The 9649-nt window shown below is 43.2% G+C and overlaps 1 protein-coding gene across 1 annotated transcript in view; it reads left to right on the top strand.

Annotated features, from left to right (window-relative positions):
• Positions 1–3442: 3442 nt before the first annotated feature.
• The window catches only part of n4bp3.S (NEDD4 binding protein 3 S homeolog), a 33584-nt gene continuing 27377 nt past the window's right edge, over positions 3443–9649 (top strand). The window contains exon 1 of the mRNA XM_018256086.2: positions 3443–3663. The gene's annotated coding sequence lies outside the window, so the exon portion shown is untranslated. The remainder of the gene's footprint in view (positions 3664–9649) is intronic.

The following is a 9649-nucleotide window of genomic DNA, read 5'->3' as shown; positions in this document are numbered from 1 at the left end:
ATAGTTTTTTACTAAAGTAAACTGCACGTGCACTGATAGGCAAGGCTTCAGCCTGTGTGCACACATACAAGGAGATTTTAGTGAGAAAATAAATACATTCACTTCTCCCCAGCAAAATCTGTGCTGTGTGTTCAAAATGTTGACTGTAGCTCCAGGGTTCTCCTTCATCAATAGACGTACTGCAAGTGATGTAAAGGAACATGAGGAATGGACCCTGCAGAATCAAGTGCAGAATATTTAATAAATGCTAAGTTTTGCGTTGCGCTGAACACTCATATGAGCCCTCATGTGATGTTCTTAGTACCAGATTCAGTGTCCCTGAAGCATTTTCAGTTGCTGGCAGGGAAGAGGCAGAATAGATACGCTCATAATTAAAAAGATATACAAAATAGAATTAGCTTAGAATAAGTTCATCTTTATATTTATACTACAAGTTCCAAAATCCATAAAGTTTTTGGTGGGTTTTGATTCCATTCAGCCTTAAATAAGTTTCTAAACTGTCTGTGTTGTTCCAGACACGGTCTAAAAGTTGGCAGTGAGCATTCACACTAAGTTCAAGTCATTTTAGACAGAGGGTCTGAATACATTTGGTCAGGGCCGCCATCAGAAATCACAGGGCCCCATACGAAAATATTTCCTCGGCCCCCTGGGCTGTGCCCACCACAAGCCCCACCTACAGGTCCGCCCACCCCACAGGTCCACCACACACCACACTGAAAAAAAAAAAACATTGGTGGCTATGGCTCCCACATGTTAATAAAAAAATATTTGTGGTCAGTGACCCCCGCCATTGAAAAAACAATTTGTGGTCAGGGCCCCCCATTTAAAAAAAGATTTGTGGTCAGTGCCTCCCATTAAAAAATATTGGTGGCTAGGACACCACATGGGGAAATGGCCAGGCCCCCCCCCCCAAGTTATAGGAAAATTGGTGGCCAGGGCCCCCCTTAAACGTCCATGTAAAAAAACTTGCCCTCCCAGAAGTTTAAAAAAAATAGGTGCCCAGGGCCCCACCACACAACAGGGACCACAAAGGGTTACCTTTAGGGGGGCCCTACCATGTTACACTTACTTCATTAGTGGGGTCCACCTGCTGTCAGTGAGCTGCCAACTACAGAAGAGAGGAGGGGAGCACAGGTGGCTGCATCTTCTTCCAGTAACAGCATTTTCTTCCCTTATTGGTCACAGAATTTCAAGTTCTGGTAAAGCTGCATGGTGATTGGATGAGCTGGAGGAGAAGTTCAAACCTCAGCTATCCAATCCCTGAGCAGCTGAACCGGGACTTAAACTCAGTGACCAATAAGGGGAAGTAATGGACAGAAGATACCTCCCCTTGTGCTTCCACCCTGCCTTCCCGAAGTCAGCAGCTCTCAGAAAGCAGGGGGGGCCCAGCTAATCAAGAAAGTGCAGTGTGGCGGGCCCCCCTTACCCTCGGGCCCCCTACAATTCTCCCCCCTGTCCCCCCCTGATGGCTGCCCTGCATTTGGCCATATCATGTATGAACCTTCCCATAGGAAGCATTTACTAGAAGTATAACAATTACCAGTGGATTACTAGGAGACCCCTTCCTCAAGGAATAAGAAAGGTTACTTGCCAAACCCAATTAGCTGCAGGTTGCAGCTACGGCACCACCACCACTTTAGTACATTTACTAAGTGTCACTGTCACTCAATGAAATTTCCCAGGGGGCCACTTGGTGCTAATCAGCAATTAACCTGATGAATGACAGCAGTGACTTTAAGTGCTGCACTTCCATGTCAGCAGCCCTAGTTGACAGAATTCTATTCTCAGGCAGATTTATGGGGATGCCTTTCTGCCTGACACCATAGAAAAACTTCAGCGGTTACAAATAGAGAAACAAAATGAGTGCTTGAAAGAGGATAGCATTTCTGTGAATGGCATCACCACAATTTTGACGTTTCTTTTTGCATTTTATTTAGGGTCTGGCCACATGAGCAAATTTGGGGAGATTAGTCGCCCCAGTGACAAATCTCCTCTTCTTCAGGCCAACAATCTCCCTGAGCTGCCTTCCCCCTGCCTTCTGCCAGCTAAAATGAAAATCGCCTGGAAGAACGCCTTCCTCCAGGCCCCCTCCTTGGTTTTACTCAGTACTGGTACTTGTGAACTTGTGAGTCAGTCACAGGCACTATATACTGTAGCACTTCGTATCCACCTAATATTTGTGTCTGTAAATTACCCACCAGCAAAGACTTTAGGGCCTTTATCAAGGACCTTGAGAAATAAAAAAAAAACTTATTTTTGTTTGCAAAAGACCTGTACTTGCTGTACTTCACTACACAACAGGTCCGGACTGAGAATTAAAATAGGCCCTGGCATTTCAGGTACGCAGAGGCCCAATCAGCCCACACAGAGGCCCAAATAGCCCCAACCAGCCCACTATGGGGACCTTATAGCAGCCCCTCTGGCATTTGCCAGAACCCACATATTGCCAGCCTGGACTATTATATTATATATATATATAATACACAAAAGCTATGAATATCTTGTAAATGATATCCTCATAAACGGTTCTGATGTCATCAGTAATAAACGGTGAGTTCTGATGTCATTTCTGTCACATGACTCCCTGAAACTTGTGTATTATAATAAATAAAGTACCCCCAGTTGCAAAATGACATGAAACTCCTCGGTAACTTAGAATATCCTTATATTTACAAGAGGGGGTACTTTATTCACTATATATATATATAGAGAGAGAGAGAGAGAGAGAGAGAGAGAGAGAGAGAGAGAGAGAGAGAGAGAGTAGATATAGATATAGATATAGAAGTGTGCGTAGCGCAGCCAAATTTTTTTGTGGCCACACCCCTAATTGCCATTCTACAAAATTTGGCAGGTTATGAACGTTTGAACATATTTCTGTGTTTTTTTTTCAGTTATTACAGTTTTGCTAATGAAGGTGAATTGCCCTTAATGCAGGGAGTGCAACTTTTCCCAAGGGACCTGTTATATTATATTGTTACAATTACTTATTTCCTTATCTTGAAATTGTTACAAAAGTATCTTATAAGCAGTTGTGGATGTTCTGGGCTCTCTGCCAAAAGCCAATTAAGTAAGAAACATTGTTTCTTTTTCTGGCTGTTCAGTGCAGAGAAAAACAGGACTTTTCAGTACAAATGAGGGATGGGGTTGAGCTGTCAAAAGAGGGACTGTCCCTCTAAAAACGGGACAGTTGGGCGGTATGTATTTGTTATAATTTTTAAACATGATGCTCCTAAAAGTCCTATACATCTGAACAGAAAGCTGGAGAGTCATCCTATGGGGAACTATTTAACCACTCTGTGTTGCATACAGTTAGCAGTTGCAGGTTAACATCCCAGCCAGACAAAGTTATTGGAGATTGTGAGGTGTGCGTGAGGTGTGTGTGAATCCAGTGCGGGTTTTACTGACTGCCTATGAGGGATTAGTGTGTTGTCAGTGGAGCTGCTGTGTGAGTAACTTGACTCCAGGCCGGGACTTCCCATTGGCTGTGAGTGAGGCAGGAGGTTGGAGCGGAGAGTTTCATTCCTGCACTGAGCAGCAAGAGGAGCGGTTGTTGGAATGGGTGGGAGAGACAAGTGTAAGGACAGCTTTCTGTGCCTGCCACTCACCTTCATGTGAAGTCGCATCCGATCCTGCAGCGAGTGAAGCCCAAGTAACTTTACAATGGTGAGTTGTATAGGACTGAAGATTTCCTTAGGACTATATACAGGGCTGGGTATATGAGGGTCTCCCTGGTTGATAATTGCAAGTGGAGGGCGTACTCTGCCGATGCGATCTGTTGGTTAGTGCATGACAGTGATGATCACTCCTTGTTACCCTTTTGTAACTTCTCGTTACTACTTTTAAGAAGAAGAAGCAAAGGATCGCAGTTGTATTGCGTCTGACTCTGCAGCGTTTCTCAGCCCGTCGGTGGTGATTTCATTGCGCATGTTTGGCAACAGTCGTAGTTGTACAGTATTGGAAGGAGTTGTTTGTGCTGCGGGTTGTTCAGCAGCCCCAGTGCTCACTATGCTGAGCTTGCCCCAGAGATGAGCTTGCCCCAGAGATGTCAAAGTAAACTTTATTGCCATCTCAGCAGTATACGAATACACAGTGAGACGAGACGACGTGGCTCCAGCTAGTACATATCACAAAAAGGCACTTAAAAATACACAATAAATATGTAAACATGAAATGTGCAGTATATTGGCAGAAATTGGATATATACATGTGTAAACCTTTAGAATTGTGCAAATAAATTAAGTTCACAGTTCAAGTGTGTCTGGAATGTAGTGGGAGGGCAGGCAGTGAGTTGAGGATTCTGATAGCTTGCGGGAAAAAGCTTTCACACAGCCTGGTTGTTCGGCTTTAATGCTGCAAAAGTTTTTGCCGGGTGGGAGCAGCGTGAACAGTCCATGTGAGGGGTGTGTGGAGTCCAGTGCAATGCAGGAGGCCTTTCTTACACAGCGCTTGCAGTGATGGAAGAGCCGCTCCAATGATGTTGCCAGCTGCTCTGACATTCCGCTGTAGACTTTTCCGGTCAGCAGAGCTGGCACTACTGTACCAGATGGAGATGCAGCTCGTGAGGATGCTCTCTATGGTGCCCCTGTAGAACACTGTGAGGGTGGGAGGTGGAAGACTGGCCCGTTTCAGTCGTCTTAGGAAGTGAAGACGCTGCTGAGCCTTTTTGGTGATGGAGGCGGTGTTGGTGGTCCAGGTGAGGTCATCAGAGATGTGGACTCCCAGGAATTTGGTGTTCTTTACTGTCTCTACCGTGGAGCCGTTGATGTTGAGTGGTGTGTGAGCAGGGAGAGTTCTCCTGAATTCGACGATCATCTCTTTCGCTTTATCCACATTCAGTGACAGGTTGTTCTCACTGAGCTTGCCCCAGAGATGAGCTTGCCCCAGAGATGAGCTTGCCCCAGAGATGAGCTTGCCCCAGAGATAGAGTTGCCACCTGGCCGGTATTTTACCGGCCTAGCCGGTAAAACACCTGCCAAGGCCGGGGCCAGTATTGCAAATTTACCGGCAATGCAACTGACAATACAGTAAAACCCCCATTTTACGTTTTTCAGGGGACCAGGAAAAAATGATGTAAAATCCAGGAAAATGTAAAATCAGGGAAATGTGTTAAAGTAACTTTTTCTTCAAGTAATGACAAATCAGCCAAATCAGTAAAGGTGCCACGCTTACACTGAATCGCCTTTTGAAGCGTCGGGTGCACTCTGCCAAGGAATATATCCACAGTAAAGCAATAAATCCAGCAGCACTCCGATATGTGATTCAATTTTCTTCAAGTACTGAAAGCATATAATCACAGGAGTGTTGGTGGGATAATTGGGATAGGGGAAATCAGAGAGCTGGTGTGGGTGGGATAGGGGAAATCAGAGAGCTGGTGTTAGTGGGATAATTGGGATAGGGGAAATCAGAGCACTGGTGTGGGTGGGATAGGGGAAATCAGAGCACTGGTGTGGGTGGGATAGGGGAAATCAGAGAGCTGGTGTGGGTGGGATAGGGGAAATCAGAGCACTGGTGTGGGTGGGATAGGGGAAATCAGAGAGCTGGTGTGGGTGGGATAGGGGAAATCAGAGCGCTGGTGTGGGTGGGATAGGGGAAATCAGAGAGCTGGTGTGGGTGGGATAGGGGAAATCTGAGAGCTTGTGTGGGTGGGATAGGGGAAATCTGAGAGCTGGTGTGGGTGGGATAGGGGAAATCAGAGAGCTGGTGTGGGTGGGATAGTTCCTGTGCCTCCTTATTTACTGATTGGCTGCACAGGCATGTTACTGGGGACCCAGCCTTCACTTGTCCTGCTTTTCCTTCTAGGAATGCTCATTCTCATGGTGCCCACTGGCTCTACAGATGGCATGCTGGTTAGTCACCTAGGGTACCAACTTATAGGAGCACCAACTTTATCACGGGTTATTTTGTAAAGGGGAGCACACAAAAGCCAATAAGGGGTCCCCTTACCAATAACATATAATTGCTGAAAGTACAAATCACATATTACCTAGTTTTCTGTACAGAGTATTCATGTCTGTGATGTCTTAACTCTGGATTTTTAGGTGTTATATACAGTAAAACATGGTGTAAAAAAATGGTGTAAAGTACAGGAAAATGTAAGATAAGGGAATTGCGTTCAATTCTTCAAGTATTCCAAGTATATTGTTTTACTTTGAAATACAATATATACTGTTTTAATGACTAGACTTAAGCATTGCAGCATTCATTTTACGACATGCAGGGATATGTATAATACCTCTCTGCCATTCACATACACTGCCTAAAGCAGACAGGTGCATTGTACATGGCAGAGTAAAGTGCAGACTAATTGGAACGGACTATTTGCAGACAGAATGAGGGTGAAATATGCACTTGCATAAAACCCTCTTAATTTCATTAATAGCATTCACAGAAGATAAACTAAAATTTTTTGAAAAAATTTTAGTGGAAAAAGCAAACGCTGGTAATTAATGCCAAAAAACTGAAAGTCAGGGGATGTAAAATTGAGTTTTCACTGTTATTTCAACTCCTATCAGTGTCAATGGACACTGGTACTTGTCCAACAGTGATTATAGGCACTTACAATGCTTCCTTCCCTATTATGTTACGAAAATAAAAATCAAATGTATAACCAGGTGCCCTGTATTGGTCCCCTTCACCTCTGTCCAGGTTTACTTGACTCCCCGTCCTCTGCTCTCTGAAAGCAATTGCTGACCAGCAGCTTGCGCACGTAACACAAAATTATCTTTGCTTCTAATCTCATGCTCCTAGTCAACAGTCTGTGCCACAGAACAGAGGAATGGAAGTCAAGTGGGCACTCATGCAAACTGCCAACCCTGTTGCACAACTCTGCATCATCAAGAGTGATAAAGAGAAGTGGGGCTATCTTTGCTGCAGTTGAGAAGAGGAGACAGGGCACAGTACAGGAGACCCCTGCTTATACTTTCAGTTTGTTCTTCTTTAAGTTGGAGCCCCCAACCTTGTCACATGCCTCTATTCAACTCCAACAAGCAAGTTGTGTTCTTTTTTAAAGTATTTATGCCCAATGACACTGGCAGCTGTGAAGGCATTGTTTTTCTGCAAATGTTGCTTCTGGGAAAATCGTTTCTTGTGACATGTCAACTTTATGGGGCAGGAATGTTCTTCGTAGCCTGCCTTTTACCACATAATCTATGTGTTTTATAACTTTATAAATACATATGTGACTTCTTCCATCTCCTTCCATAGTAAAAGCAGGATTGGTATAACAAAGATGTAAAGAGCAGGTTGCCAGCTCTGTGCCCTTTTGTGGATATTGAGTCCACATTGATACATATATTCCCTGAAATTGTTCTTTTGCATTGGGGACCCTACAGAACTCTTTGAGGGATATATAGAAGTTATTCACAATTATGGTGAAAAGGCAGTGCTATTACCTTTAAAGGCTGTGCAGTATGTAACTTGTTGGTGGCCAAATCAGGCAGAGAAAAGCTCATTTGGTGACTTTGCCAAACAAGCAGAGTGCACAGCCTTATTAAGTTGGGCAACTCGGTGATGGAGAAGTACCTAGGTATTTCTGGATAAAAAACTTAACTATAGTAAGCATTGCCACTCAGCAGCAGGAAGGACCAACAAGGTACTGTACTGTATATAGAGAGAGCGCAATAGTCCTGTAATCTTCTATACAAAGTGCTTGTAAGGCTCAACCTACAATATTCAGTGCAGTCGGCCTCCAGTACACCAATTTTTCAACGTTATTGAAATAGATTCCAGAGAAGGGTGACTAAAGATTGTAATGTCCATGGAAAGTCTAAGCTTAGAAAATTGGGTTTGTTTACAGTGCAGAAGAGTGCTTAACTATGTATAAATATAAAATTGTGTTACAAAACAGCCACAAAATAAAAGTTTCCTAATTAAAGCACAGTAAAGCACAGGGACTGGTCCAACATAATTTTTTTCTACCTCTTTAGGAAACTGAAAATGGCTTCAGATGTTTTGGGGTTTTTTTTTTTTTGCTTTCCTCTGGATTTCACTTTGATAGAAGGTTAAAGTTCATTGGCGTATGTATTTTTCTAACCTCATTTACAGTGTAGCTATGTAATCTTAGCATTATCTAGTTAGAACTGTATAGACATGGCCACAGCACTTGTTCCTTCTGTCCATCCGTCATACTGTATGTCTGTGGGTGAAGAAGACATTGGAGTATCTTAGTGTGTGACTATTGTTTGAGTTTTCACCCTAGTCACAATATCCTCCCCAACCCTCAGGCTCCACAGAACTTCAGGGCCACTTCTTTTTGGGTTGTGTTGTGCGTAGTATTACAGTGTGTAATTGGATCTGTAATGCATGTATCACTGATCCTTACATTGGCTTTCTATTATTTTAGGTTTAAAAATAATTTGTGTGGATAGACAGTTGGGATAGAGCATATCTGCTAATCAGCATGGGAGATCTGTAAATATTCAGGTTTATTCATGGAAATGCTTGTCAGGCTGGTAAATATACATATATATGCTCATTATTTTCAGCATGCTTGTAACATATTTCTCAGGGTATCTGACAGTTTGTTTTGACACAGAAGAAATGGTGGCAACTGCAGTGAAAAAGTATTGCTAAAAGGGCATTAATCAAAAGCAGGAATGACAGATTGCCATGCAGGTACATGGAAGGGGTTGCAGTGATTGATTAATGAGGGATAATGGGATGAAATCTCCTTCCTGAATCTTTTCTGTATAATGGGAGGAAATCTCCACATTGTTAGCTGTTAATCTCTTACTTATTCTATGTTATCTTGTTTAGCCAATCATTACCACTCACATTGTTTAATAGCCACCCAGAAACCCTCAGTTTATCAATAAGTGATATACTTTAATTGTATTGTGATGGCACTTTTCAATTTTCATTTCCTGAGATGACAATGCATTGTAGAAACTTACAGATACTACCAGGGAAGGTTTAGTGGTCAGTATGCCACCTTTTTCTCTAGCAGTTTAATTGTCACCGATATTAATCTCATTTGTAAAGCCCATTGTGCAGGAAAATTAGGCATAGTATATCTAGCCTTACACGGATTGATAAAAACTCTGAAATCGTCTGCTCCAAACCAAGTCAGCAGCATATTATCTCATGTATGTGCTGCTCGGTTTCAATACCCTGTCAGACAAGGACCATAATGGGCACACTAAAGGTGGACATGCACTATAATATCCACTCGTTTGGCGTCATCGCCAAGTGAGCGGATCTTTTCCCCGATATGCCACTAACGGCAGGGCTATATCGGGGGTAATCTGAACGTTCCGAACAATCTGATTACGACGAGCGCAATGGGCTCCTACGGGTCGGTCAGGAGAAAAGTCAAACCTTCCCGTTCAATATCGTGTGCAGATATCGTTCGGAAAGCCTCCATACATGGGTAGCTGTCAAATTGGTCTAAACGACCGATATTGGCAGCTTTATCTGCCCGTGTATGGCCACCTTAAGGGGCTTATTGCAATAACAGCAGTAGTTTTTGTAAAATAGATTTGTTTCTGTACAAATTGTATTGGTTGCTTGCTGAATCATTGAGGGAATGTCCCTTGATTTTGTTTTGCCATAATATGCGTAGCTGACTATGGCAAAATAAAGTCAAGGATATCTGAGTGTGCAACGTATGGCAGACGCAATACTGCACCAGGCTCTTGTATACACTGTATGA

Source organism: Xenopus laevis, chromosome 3S (genome assembly GCF_017654675.1).
Source record: "Xenopus laevis strain J_2021 chromosome 3S, Xenopus_laevis_v10.1, whole genome shotgun sequence".
NCBI classification, from domain to species: Eukaryota; Metazoa; Chordata; class Amphibia; order Anura; family Pipidae; genus Xenopus; species Xenopus laevis.
The sequence above is the reverse complement of the archived record's forward strand: the minus strand, read 5'-3'. Positions and strand labels throughout refer to the sequence as shown.